This window comes from Magnolia sinica, chromosome 3 (genome assembly GCF_029962835.1).
Source record: "Magnolia sinica isolate HGM2019 chromosome 3, MsV1, whole genome shotgun sequence".
NCBI classification, from domain to species: Eukaryota; Viridiplantae; Streptophyta; class Magnoliopsida; order Magnoliales; family Magnoliaceae; genus Magnolia; species Magnolia sinica.
The window spans coordinates 46,341,150-46,355,714 of record NC_080575.1 but is presented as its reverse complement, the minus strand read 5'-3'; the positions used below and the strand labels follow the sequence as shown (position 1 = coordinate 46,355,714).

Genomic DNA, 14,565 nt, shown 5'->3' with positions numbered 1-14,565 from the left:
TTAATTGAAGTTATGACTGCAAATCAACCTCAACCTCCAGTTGAGGAAGTTCAAGATGAAAACGAGGTGCATCATGCACCCCCACCTCGTACTCTACGAGATTATTTACAACCAGAGGTGGAGAGTACACCTTCCTGCATAATTTTTCTAAAAAATGTAGGAAATATGAATATTAAACATGGGTTGATCCAATTCCTTCTGAAGTTCAATGGACTTGAATCTGAAAGTTCATATCTACACATGAAAGAGATTGATGAGATAATAGCCACTTTACACTTTCCCAATGTGTCTGAGGACACGATTAGGCTGAAACTCTTTCCCTTCTCCTTAAAAGAAAAAGCTAAGACTTGGTTGCATTCACTACGACCATGATCTATTGGCAGATAGAACGACATGACAAGGGAGTTCATAAAGAAATTCTTCCCATACCATAAGACGAACACTATCAGGAAGTCGATTATGAACTTCACCCAAAAGGAAGATGAGACATTCTTCCAATGTTGGAAGTGGTTCAAGGATCATGTCAGTTCATGCCCACAACATGGCTTTGAAATGTGGCACATAACAAATTTCTTCTACGATGGACTAAGATCTTCCATGTGCCAATTAGTCGAGATGATGTACAATGGGGAATTCATGAACAAAAATATTGATGATGTGTGAGATTACTTTAAAAAACTTACTGAAAATGCACAATCATGGGACATCTCCCAAAGACCTAGCACCACTTCTAAGCTTACTCAATCAAAGGAAAGGGGCGGAATATATATTTTGAAAGAGTAAGACGATATAAATGCTAAAGTGGCCAATATCACAAGGAAAAGTGAGGCCATGGAACTTAAGAAGGATGAAGTTGTTTGCGGTATTTGTGCTTGCAACGTACATACAACTAAAAATTGTCCAACAATACCTGTTTTTCAAGAAATATTGAATGAACAATTAAATGCCATAAAAAACTACTAAAAACCTTTTAGTGGACTCACCTCAAATACATATAACTCAACTTGGAAGAACCATCCAAATTTCAGTTGGAGGAATGAACAAACGGCTAACCCTTAAGAGGCCCTGACTTAACTCTTAAATAAAAAAGGCCTCAAGAGGATCCGATTTTAAAACACATCTAAAACCAAGAGCTTTTCAATCAAGGCATATTACAAGCCTTTCAAGACCTTATTAAGGCCATTCAATGGATTGAGTCACACTTAACAATTGAAGAGAAAGGGACTCTTCCAACCCAGCCTCTCCCCAACCCTAAATCTCAATTTGAAATAAGTGACCTAAGCTCCTCAGGTCAAATGGAGCAGGCTAAGTCTATCACCACTCTTAGGATTAAGAAGATTATTGACAAAACTATTCCGGCGAGGGCTGAAAAGCTTAAAGACCCAGAAGGAACTGAGAATGATGGACCTAGCAATGCCCACATGAGGAAGAACCGAAAAAAGTGAATAAACTGATTGCGTCATTCCACCAATGGTTGATTGCACCAAAACCGCTAGCTAACTCACAGGATATTTTCGAGGTGTTGAAGCAATTGAAAATCAACATCCCTCTGCTGGACGCTGTGAAACAAATACCCTCTTACGTCAAAAATTTGAAAGATTTATGTACAACCAAGAGACGACCGACTATTTAACATAGAATTTTTCTGACAGAAAAGGTGAGTGCCATCCTCAAGAAAGATGTGCCATAAAAATATAAAGATCCTGATAGCCCAACTATCACCTGTATAATTGGGAATCACTAGATAGAGCACACACTTCTTGACTTGGGAGCAAGCGTTAATTTGATTCCTTTCTCGGTATACGAATAATTGGGTCTAGGTGAATTAAAATCCACCTGGACCACATTACAAATTGCTCATCATTCAATCCGTATTCTAAGAGGGATAATCAAGGATGTGTTGGTCTAAGTTGATAAATTCTACTATCTAGTTAATTTTGTCTTCCTGGATACCTAACCCATCATAGATATGAGCACTTAGATCCCTGTCATCCTTGGTCGTCCTCTCCTTGCTACATCAAATGACATAATTAATTGTACAAATGAAGTTATGAGTTTATCTTTCGGAAATATGATGTTGAAGGTCAATATCTTTTTCAATATGAGCAAACAATCAGAAGATGTTGACGATATTCACGACATTAACATGATCGACTCTTTCATGGAAGATTGGATAACCTTGAATCTATACTCTGATCCTCTAGAGATGTTCTTGGCCCACTCCCTTAATTTGGATAATGACACAATTAGGGAGATGGATGTCATGTTTAATAGTGTACCGGTACTTGAAATTAATCAGAGGAGGCCATAAATTGAGAAATTGCCCCGAATCAATGTAGTGCTTCTACAGTCTAGTCTCAAGGCATCGAAGCTTGACTTGAAACCATTACCTGCTGATCTTAAACATGTTTACTCAGGTCAAGATGAGACATACTCGGTGGTGATTAAACATATCATCATAGACCTCAATGTGGAGATTGTGCCCCTTTCAACTGAATGTCTTGACTCTTTAGAAGTTTGCTTGGCACACTTTGAGAATTCTAATAAATATATGACTCAAGACATAGTGAATGTCCTGAGAAAAAATACCTTGGTAGTTGATACTGACTGAGGGAATCATTTCTCTGAAGCACCTCCTTCAACAGATTTTGAGTGCAAAAATTCACAGAATCTGAGCTTCCATGTCATCGAAGGCTGTTAGATGATATCGAAGCCAATATTCAATGACATCGAATACTGCTAGATGACATCAAAGAATTACATAAAAATTGAATTTAGTTGTTGGACAAATTGGATACATTTTTCAATGACATTGAAGCATTATGTAGATTTTACGCAGACTGTGTAAATTTGAGATGGTTTTGAGAAATTAGACAGACAAGGCTATAAATGTGAGTTTCCCAAGGAGTTCTAAGGATATCTAGGGTTTCAAGGAGTAGAGTCAAAGGGTGGAGCAGCCTCTCAAGAGTTTTTCTTCATTCTTTAAAAATAAAAATAAAATTTAATGTATTGACTCTTTAGAAGTTTGCTTGGCACACTTTGAGAATTCTAATAAATATATGATTCAAGACATAGTGAATGCCCTGAGAAAAAATACCTTGGTAGTTGATACTGACTGAGGGAATCATTTCTCTAAAGCACCTCCTTCAACAGATTTTGAGTGCAAAAATTCACAAAATCTGAGCTTCCATGTCATCGAAGGCTGTTAGATGATATCGAAGCCAATCCTCGATGACATCGAATACTGCTAGATGACATCGAAGAATTACATAAAAATTGAATTTAGTTGCTGGACAAATTGGATACATTTTTCAATGACATCGAAGCATTATGTAGATTTTACGCGGACTGCGTAAATTTGAGATGGTTTTGCGAAATTAGACGGACAAGGCTGTAAATGTGGGTTTCCCAAGGAGTTCTAAGGATATCTAGGGTTTCAAGAAGTAGAGTCAAAGGGTGGAGTAGCCTCCCAAGAGTTTTTCTTCATTCTTTAAAAATAAAAATAAAATTTAATACTTTCTTTTAAGGTTTTAGATCCAATCATGTCTATAGTTGGCTAAAACTCTTAGCTAGGGTTAAGAGGCGAAGCTTGTAGCGTGTTTGGATGATTTTCTTACTTTGATTCTTATTCTTGATGAACCGCATTGATTTTTAGTTTGATATTAAAGTAATATTTTCAGTTTTCTATGATTTATTGTGACTCAAATTACAATAGATGCTGCAATAGCTTTGGATATCTTCTTTTCCTATTTTGAGATCGTGAGATTGGTAAATCTTGTTATTCACCATTGTCCCTTGGGCATGGTAGGGTAATGGAATCCCTTCCAATCATCATAATTCTCCTCCATTGAGAATTAGGTCAATGAAAGTTCAAATTAAATTTAATTACTTTATGTTCTAATTGGATAGGATAAAACTCCAATTCCAATTACGTTCTTTGAATCAAGCAAGGTAGCATCCTGATAGCTACAAGTGGATCCTTGGTACCCTAGTTCCTATCTTTAAATTCACAAGTTTTAATCAATCCCATTCACAATTACTCTCTTCTATTCCAGAATTCAGATTTAGATCTTCTTCTAGTTATAGTTCTAATTCTTTTCAGAATACGTACAAGTTTAGTCCCTGTGGATTCAACCTCGGTTTCATCGAGTTATTACTATATCACGACCCTACACTTGGGGTTGTGAACATTTATTTTCCATCCAATGTATTCATAAAGTTACATAGACTTGTTCAAAGAGAAAACATAAATATCAGCTCCATCCAAAACTTCCGTGGGCCCCAAGAAGTTTTCAACGGTAAGAGTTTAATCCCGATTGTGTAGTCCACTTGAGTCTTAATCCTAATTGTGTAGTCCACTTGAGCCTTGGATCCACCGCATTTTTAGGTTTATTCAATAAAATGATACGAAAAAATGGATTGACGGTGTAGATATGACCCATACATCATGGTGGCCACTCAAAACTCATGCACGTTCCTAGCTAGAGACGGGCGGGGGTTCCAAAGTCTTCCACCCCTCAATAATAAAAAATCATGCACATTCCCTTTCTCAATTTTCTTTTTCCCTCTCCACCTTTGATCAAAACCGGTTTGTGTGTGTGTGAGAGAGAGAGAGAGGTGGAGCCTTCATCACAAGATCCAAGCCATCAAGAGGTAGATCAACTCAACCAAACCATCTCTAGGTGAGTACCTTTCCCTTCTCTTTTGAAATTTAGTTTTATCCTTTAGACATGATCATGATGATGTGAAGGGACCCACTTATGGATGGCTCACCTGATGGATGAGGTCCTTGATGATCCAACCATATATCCATAGGGTAAATCCACCTTGATGCTTGTATTGTATATTCATGCTGTCCATCCTGTTTGACAACTCCCTTTTGTGATTTGGGACCCATTGGTGTAGCTTACAATGATGTACATGTTCTATCCAATCCATCCATTGTAGTGGGGCCCACAAATAGCTTTGATGATAGCCGAAAGTAGACCTAACATCAAGTATACTAATCTCAAAACAATCCAACATGGACAGACCCAACCATGTTGGATTGTTTTGAGATTATTTTGGAGATTGAAATTTTAAGAAAAAACCAATGTCCGGTTGTACATTTTTACCTCATTTCTTTTGCAATGTGTGTAAGGATTAAACATGATACTGTACCTAAAATTGTGTTTGGTTGCACGAAAAATATCATGAAATTAATTTTATTATATTTCATGATTAATTAATCAATCTAATTTGTGCAAAAGACAATGAAATTTCGTGATATTAGATGTAACCAAACGCACCCTAAACAAGAACCAAAATCACAGGTCTACCAAATTGGATAATTTTCACTCTATTCCTTCAATTAGGTTTTTGATTAATGATTGGGTGAGATGTTCTAATAAAATAGTAGAATGTGGGCTACCCCACTTTCACTTGGTAGGGTGTCATCAGGGCTGTTCGTTTCTCCGTGGACACGGCATGTGATATTACCTTATATCTAAAGAACCTTACCAACAGTGTGCATGATTTCCACCTACGCTTCAATCTGCTTCTGTGTTATTTTCTTGTACAAGGGAATAGTTACATGCTTTGAATTTACAGTGTCTACATGAGGCCTCAAGTGTCTCACTTGCGATTTGGGGCGCAAAAAGCAGGAAAATGCTAGTATATATGCTTGATATATATAGGTTTCCATTTTCCATGATGCCCCAAAACACTGAGGTTGCGTTTGGATGCATTGATTAAATTGAATTGTGAAAGTTCATCTTATTTAATAGGAAAATAAGATTAACTTATTTAACACTTCGGTTGGCCACAAAATAGAAAATAGAGCTCTATTTTTGTCATCCAAAGGTGGGAAAATATTGGATTTGCTCCTACGACTTTTAGTTCATGGTGAAAATCTGAACATGCATGCATATTTGGGCTTATTAAATGCATCTTTGTTGGTATTAAACAAAGGTGAGTTAACTTGCACCAAGTTGAGAAGCTTGTCTATACATTTTATTCTTGCACTAAATGCAACATTATAAATAGGAGATTATTTTGTAGAAGGTTGTTAAGCAGCTAGCTTTGTTGGAGAACCTTGCTTGTACCAAAGGCGTTGTGTGTTGGTCTTGATACATGAGGTTGGGAATAAGACAGATGTGGCTGGTGATTTATAGGTGTATAATGGATTATTGAAGTTGTTATGGATTTGACTTTTGGTTATGGAAATGTTAAAAGTTGATTTGGCTAAACACTTGAAACTAAAAATAGTTTGTCAATATCATGAAAATAAATTTCCAAAACTGTATAAATGCTTCACGGTTGCAAATTCATGTAGACCATATAATCCATGAATTTAATGGCCTTTTGTTTTATGTTACTAGATTTTATAATGTCATTATAATAGAAGTTTGTAGACCGTGAAAGCCATCTCACTAAATGAATACTGTTGTTTTTATATTTTTCAAACCCTCTTTTAATTCATTATTAGTTTTAGTAAGATTGTAAATATTCTGTTATAAAGGAAAATAAAAGGGCTTGATTAGTTTTTGAGCTCTTCTAAGCTTCCTTATCATCCATGTATGGTAGAGCAAACCTTTGCTAAACTGTAACTCTAATCCGAACTTTGTGTGCAATCTGATCAAGTGCATTAATGGTTCAATTTGATCAAGTGCATTAACATCTAATACTACAGTTAACATCTAATATTATCCTATTTCTTTGCAGGATAACATTGTTGTATTTATGGACCCTTGTGCTGTAATTCTTGTTCTCATCATCATTACACTCATATGCATGGGAATCAAGGAGGTATCCCTTTAACACATGCCCTTTTTACAAAGCTTTAATTTTTGTTGTAGTTTCTAATAACTTGAGAAGGAACACTTTTCTGTATTATTTCCTTGTCCACTTCTATTATTTGCTTGTAATCAGTTTTATTCTAAAAAGGTATGCTTACTTTTTAGAAAAAAAAAAAAAAGAAGCAAATGAAGTTTCTATTTAAGTTTAACAATTATTCTTAATTCTGAATTATAAGCATGTTTGGTTGGTTGAATATTATTATATCACATGAAAGAAACATAAACAAAAAATTGCTACTGATTTTTTTTTTTTTTAAATGCAAGAATTTTTTTGATTGCTTTAGGCCATCTATAATTTTCTAATAAATTTATAAAATATTGAAATTATAGACGGTCAATAACCATCTCTAAATATTTTGGTGAGGTGTTAAAATGCATACTAACGACGGTCACAAACTGTTAGTATTTTAGACGGTCTTTAACCGTCTAAAATCAAAGACAGTCCATAACCATCCATTAACTAATATGACGTAGCAAAATATGATGGCCCTTGCGACGGTTCAAAACTTTGGTTTATTATGATTTGAGACAGTCAACTGTCCTTTTTTCACTGTTTTGGCGTTGTGGAAAGGTAGAGCTTCGCCGTCTAGTTGAAATGGGAACATTTCCTAAAATGAGGGTGAGGTCAAGGTATTTATGGACCTTTGCACCCTATATGTATGGCCCTAGTAGTGTGATCGGGCTTTGTGTGACTGTTGTATGGGTAACACATATCCCTAGGTAGATCTGTACACAAGTCAAATTGAGTCGAGCTTGGCATAAATTGACTCAGCTCGGCCAGTAGTTAACCCCAGCTCGAACTCAACTTGGTTCAATCCTCGAGCCTGAATGGCCAGCTCGACTCGGTTCTGTCAGCTGCTCGGGCCAGATCAAGCCCGTGCGACATTTTCCTAAACACATGGAGTGCACCTTAATTTAATTTCTTACTATAAGCAAAAAAACAGCAGCAATTTATAGGTATTTCATCAAACACTCGATAGGCAACATCAAAATCAAAATACAAGGGTAGTTTTATCATGTAAAGTTTTTTTTTTTTTTTTTTTTGTAGTGATTTGTTTCATATCATACCTTCCTCGCCACCGCCCGATCCTACGAAGAATGTATGCACCTAAAATAACACTTGGTGAGCAACATCAATATCAAAATAACTGAGTCACCGAACTGATTTGATCTAAGTTCGATTCGAGTTGAGGTTCCATCCAAGTCGATTCGAGCTCGGACAAGCTTGAACTCAGCTCGAAAGTTTTTTGAGCTCCAAAAATCAGCTCAACTCGAACTCGTCTCAAACCGAGTTGAATTGATCTTTTTCGAGTAGAGTTGAGGGAGTTAACCGAGCTAACTCGGTTCGTGTACAGCTCTATCCCTAGGGTGATCTGTCTAGCGGTGGTGCATGGCCATTGGCTCACCTTCTATGTTGCTGAGTCACGCTACTGACGTGGTATTACGCTTTCGTAGATTATGCCTCTTGGGCTAATATACAGCCTGCGCCACATTATTTTTGGGGTGCACGGACAACTAGTGGCTTTCTTCCTTGAGAATTCAAAGGGTGCTTGCATTGGGCTTGGCACAAGCATGGTAGTCACGCGGACGTGGTGGTTGTATAATGGCCTGATATTTAGTCAAATTTCATACTTAGATAGGTAAAGAGTCTTTCTTCACTGCATGACAAATAATGCACTAATAAATGTCCCCCGTGCGGGCTTGGTAGGCTACACTCACTCAAAGCATGACTTGCCATGTGACTATCCAGCGTGGGATGGCTTTGACTCAACCCTTTTCTTACAGTTGCTTCCTTTCATGGTGCATTCATTCTCTTTGCGTGACCTCGCAAGGCGATGATGCTAAGAGAGCTTTTTAAAGTGTCGATCATGCAGGATGTATTTAAGAAGTGTCTGATACTCACTAGGAACGAACGACTCAGACAATGGTCTGTTTGATCTATTGACGATGCTCATCTTTAAAAGCGTCATGGCCAACTAGGGAGTTATAGCTGTGCGAGCTGCTTGAGTACGAGATGTATTTGTCTCCGGGGCATTAGGAGTTCTCGCGGCATTCTCTCACTACTAATTGTTTTTTCATTGTATATTTTAAAGGCACCATTCGGATTACTTCCCTCGTATTGACTTACAAGCGGCTGCGAGCCTTGTTGCTGACGTTGCCCACAAGGTTGGTTTACTATGAATATTCGGCTTTGCTTGGGGAAACTTATTTGTAGTGTCAGTACGGAAATAAGGCCACATTTTGTTAGCATTCCTAGATGTTTTTTCTGACGGAGCCTTATGATCCTTAACATGGTGTTTGGGACCATTTCCAAAGCATGGTGATAATAATAACCTGAGCTTAGACTATTGAATTGCTTTTTACATCTCCTCAGAGTAATTAGTCATGGCACGCCTCATTCAATCACACCCATGTTGAGGGCAATGAAAGCTGCTTTTTAACATTATATGCCTACAATATAAATTGTAGATGTTTTTCTATAGTTTTCTCTAATTGTGAGTTCTAAATGGCATTTTGAGGTATATCTTTCTCATGCTTCCTTTTTTTTTTTTTTTTTGTTAGCTTGTTTGTACACCCACTGTCAGTTCACACTTCACTGTTAGCCACCCCTACTAGGGAATGGATGCCAAGACCTCAGTGTGGAAACGGGGTATATCTTTCTCATGCCTATATAATGCCTATCATGCATAATGTGAGTAGCATATAAAATGTAATAAAGGCTGATAAGTAGATGGCACCTACTAGAGCTAGAGCGCCTACGCATATAACACAAGGAAAGCTTTATATGGTCTTAACTTAAGCATCAACGGGAATGAGACTGATCCTAAAAGAATGTGGTACCAGTGTCGGCAACCCACCTTATACAAATGAAAATCACATATGATAGGTATTCAATGGTATAAGCAATAAGACATTAGGATATGTTTTAGCACTGCAATGATATTCCCCTTCAATGGTGTAAGTAGTATGAGTAAAAATGAGAAATGATGAGTTTTAAAACTTTTAATGAATCTGTATGTCATATATTGGTGGTATATATTGTTGTTGTGCACACTTGATGAAATTTACCTATACGAGTGTAGAAGTAAGATATCTTGTTATGAGAAAATTAACTAATTTTCTATAGTAATCGGGAAATTCAGGTAATGATGCTAACCAAAAAGCATCAAACCAGATAACAACTTGTAGCATAAAAGTTGTGTGTAGACATATAGCCAATTTACACTAAATGAGTCATGTTAAAGTCCGTTTGTTACCTAACTTCTGTAAGCCTATCTTGCTTACTCTAGTGTCAATTAAAGTCTTGTAAATATCAACACCAATGCACAACTCTTCAATTTTAAATCAGAATGTCGTGATAATTTTAAACATGTGGGGATTGTTGTAATTTTAAATGTTTCAAAATTTTCTAACATTTCAAAATTTTGTGTTTCCCTTCTTACAATTTAAGTGCAAGTGGTTGCAGAAGGTTTGTGCCTACAAGGGATCAAAGATGACGAAGTAGAACATAATGACATTGATCAGGGTCAAATATTGCATATCAGACCCCAGTAATTACCAGATTTTATGTATATGATAATGCTTAATGGAGTATTTTAATTGTATTTTTATTACAGGATAAAGTCAGGAGCGTTAATTGAAAATTGGTGTTAAAGGCATGGATTTCATGATCCAAAGTCTCCAGAGCACGGGGTGGACTCCAGAGAACCAATAATGAAGATTTTACACGTCTGGGATCTGAGGAAAGCAAGCCAAAGGGGCCCGAAAAGGGTCCAGAATGCAAGATCACATGGTTCCCACTATCCGATCAGTTCGAAACTTCATACATGAGATGAGGGCCGTGAATTAACCGTACATATTAAATTTCAGCCATTGAAGATCGCGGGAAGTGGTCCAACGGACAGATCAGCCCATTAATCTTCACCCTGGGGCCCACTTGATATTTGGAACTGCCTCAAACTTGGAGCTGATGGTTGAAAATAGATGACAAATAGGATGGACGGATTGGATTTCTCGTAAACATCACGGTGAGCCCTGTGTAAGAGATGTGTACACAGTGCACAGGTGCATCGGCTGCGCACCAAACGGACGAGCGTCGGTCAACAGCGCTGACCCGACTTCGTCTTTGGAAAACGGAAGTTTCCGTTTCCAGCGTCCGCGGAACCGACCGCTGTCATCGGTTGTGGGGCCCACCTAGTGTCCAAATGGACAATCCGAACCGTCCATCCGCTTCCTGGGGCCGATATCATCATCGCCTAGATGTCCGTTTGGTTCCATGCATGTGTACGGACGTTGATCGCTGAAAAAACGCAAAACGGACGGTGAGTTCAAAACTCCGTGGGCTGCACCAAATTCACCCCAAAACCAGTCAATTCCTACTGATTTTTCGAGCTGAAACCAATGGACGACGTGGATTCCTGTCAAAAGTCCAGGAATGGGCCCCACCATCATCGCAGCGTCGGTTTGGCGTCCGCGTAGCGTCTTCCGCTGGCCGTTTTTGCGAAGGATTGTGGGCCCCGTACATCACCCGTACGGCCGATCCGAGCCGTCCATCGTGTAGAGGGCTTCGAGATCTTCAAAACTATGCTGATATTCCACTCCCATGGGGACACACATGTGCGGTACAGAGGCCACAAAAGGGCTACCTGGCGACGTTCAAAACTGATCTTTTTGTATTTTCTTCTCTGGGCCACGATAATGAACCTTCAAAACCACCCATTCTTGACTGAAATTTCGTTCTGAATCCAATGGATGGGGTGGATTTTCCAGAAAAATGACTCTGTGGGGCCCACCGATCACGGCTGCGAAAAATTACACTTCGAGTCCTTCTACGACTCCGCCACCGATTCCAACCATCTAGCAGCTATAAAAGGGGAGTTTTGGACGTGAGAAAGGCATTCAGAACCAGGGGATTCCAGATCTGAAGCAAGGAAGAGAAGAAAGAGAAGAAAGAGAAGAAAGAAGAGAGAGAGAGATTGTTTGGTTTGATGCTTTTTTTTATGAATCTTATTTAATATTTTTTATGAATTTTATGGGTCACTAATCTCTCAGCTAGGGCTGAGATGAAGCCCTTAATTTGATCAGCTCTTGTGTTAGTTGATTCACTTTGAATTTTAATTAATTTGTTTCTTTCTCTAAGTGGGCTTTATGGGTTTAAATTCTATACTTCTCCATCTATGAACTTGACCAAAGTATATATATGGATGTTGTTTGGATGCTTATTATAGGTGCTTGTGTCTGACCAAGAACAAGTTTCCTATAGAGGAAGAAACAGGATGCTTTAATGAATTGTACATCCCTTATGCCCGACCAAGGATATGGGATATGTCATTCATGGCATTGCTTAAAGGAATTAGATATGTATGCCCGATTAAGGACACAGATTGTGCTTTCTCTATTTAAGTGGTATCAATCTAGATCAAGGTGAATCAACAGACAAAACAAGGGTTAGGATAATTAGGGGTGGATTCGAAAGTCCTAGTGCTCTCTCTTTGATTGAATTTTCTTCCCTGTTCTTAATTAATTGTTTTTCATAAAATTGTGCTTAGTAATTCATTCCATTATTTGTTGGATTAGTTAAGGAGAATCATAGATTTGAATTGTGACGACCAGTCCTCGTGGGAACGATCTCGTAATACGTACCGTATCTGCATCTGATTCGTATACTTGCGAGTTTAAAAATCATTTAAATCGTGTTGGTTTAAATAAAACATCAAGTTTTTGGCGCCGTTGCCGGGGACTGTTTTGTTCCAATTGGATTTAGGATTCTCTCTTATCATAATTCATAGTCTTAGGTTTTTTACTAACTCTAGGTTAAATTTTTTTGAAACTAACCTATTTCCTGTTTTGTAGGGACCTGACATAAACTACTAATTTGGTAATCTCTTTCCAAATTTTCTATTTTTTTCTAATTTCTATTTTTAGAATTAAGGTTTTATTTTTATTATTATTATTATTATTATTATTTTTTTTTTTTTATTTTTTTTTTTTAGAAAGTTTCTATTTCTAGGCTATTTTATTTTTTTTATTTTTAGAAATTTCCTATTTTCTAATTCTAGATTCTGATTCTTCTTTCAAGTAACTTTCTATCTTCTAGTTTAGGTTTTATTATTTTAAGAAGAGTCTTTAGGTTTTATTTTTATTTTTAGAAAGTTTCTCTCTTATTTTCTAATTTCCTATTTTTTAGAAATTTTTCCTTTTTAGAAACTAACTTAGCTTTTATTTCTAAGATTACAAACTTTTTTTTTTTTTTTTTTTTTTTTAGAAATTAACCGTTGCTTAGGATTTTTTTTTTTCTAGCATTAATTTAGTAAATTTAATTTATTTTTGATTTCTTTTTGTTTACAGGAATTAAGGAAGGAAGCTGCTAACATTGTCTTCAAAAGGAGGAGCTCTTTATTCTTCAGACATCAATCATCTCCTTTCCCGGGTTCTTTCTTCCCATTCTTATTTACATAGTTTTAACTTGTTTTAGAATCTCATAGTTTCTAGGTCTAGTTTTATTTCTCTTAGGTTGCTTCTTTGTTTAATTTTCTTTCTTACATTGCAATAACATAGTTTATGCTAGGACGTAGGTCTCTGAATTTAGAACTAGCACCGTTTGATCCTGAGATTGAAAGAACAATTCGTGAACGATTGAGAAATAATCCTGTTGAAATGGCGAATGAGACTGAAGTTAAAGCTCTCAAAGATTATTCAGCTCCTGTCCAATTTAATGCGCCTTCATGCATAGTGTTGCCAACTACTACGGCAGCACACTTTGAACTTAAACCTGGAGTCATACAATTGTTGCCATCCTTTTATGGATTGGACAAGGAGGACCCATATCATCATGTGAAAGAATTCTTAAACATTTGCTCCACCTTTAAGTTCCAAAACTTCTCAGACGATTCGATCCGCCTACGCCTGTTTCCTTTTTCTTTGAAGGATAAGGCGAAAGCATGGTTGAATTCTCTAGAAGTTGGATCTATCACTACATGGGACCAACTGTCTAAGAAGTTCTTAAACAAGTTCTTCCCCGTTCATAAAACCAATGCCCTCCGTAGAGAAATTACTAACTTCACACAAAAAGAGGGCGAGCACTTTCATGAATGTTGGGAAAGATGGAAGGACTTGCTTCTTAAATGTCCTCACCATGGTTTTGAGAAATGGCAACAAGTTCAATACTTCTATGACGGTCTGACACCACAGAACCGTCGCATGGTTGATGCCACCAGTGGAGGGTCATTCATGGCCAAAAGTGATGTCGAAGCGTGGAACTTCTTTGAAACTTTGTGCGAAAATTCCCAGCAATGGGATTATTCAAATAGAGGTGATAGAAGTCCCCAACAACAAAAGAGAGGTGGTATATATGAGATAGGAGTCATACCAGAGCTAAGTGCCAAGCTTGATAACCTGACAAAGAAAGTTGATGCTCTGGTATTGAATAATGGACCACCACAAATAGCTCAAGTCGAGGCATATGCCACATGTTCCAGTCCTGCCCATCCTATGCAGTCTTGTCCATCTGGTGCAGCATTCCCAGAACTTCTCTCTGAACAAGTTCATGCTATGAACACTTTTCAAAAATCTGGGAATGATCCTTACTCGAACACATACAACCCAGGGTGGGCTAGACATCCAAATTTCTCTTGGGCAAAAGGACCACAACAAGGAGGACCATCTGGAAATCCTCCCATGCAACCGCACCTCCAAGTTGGCAGTCAACAACCTCAACAATTTTCACAAT

General features: G+C 37.5%; 2 non-coding genes across 2 annotated transcripts; both read right to left on the bottom strand.

Annotated features, from left to right (window-relative positions):
- Nucleotides 1-441: 441 nt before the first annotated feature.
- Nucleotides 442-548, bottom strand: LOC131241767 (small nucleolar RNA R71). Its single transcript, XR_009169333.1, has one exon. It is a non-coding gene; the product is annotated as a small nucleolar RNA R71 (small nucleolar RNA).
- Nucleotides 549-13,871: 13,323 nt separating this feature from the next.
- Nucleotides 13,872-13,978, bottom strand: LOC131241607 (small nucleolar RNA R71). The gene has a single exon (XR_009169168.1). It is a non-coding gene; the product is annotated as a small nucleolar RNA R71 (small nucleolar RNA).
- Nucleotides 13,979-14,565: the final 587 nt, after the last annotated feature.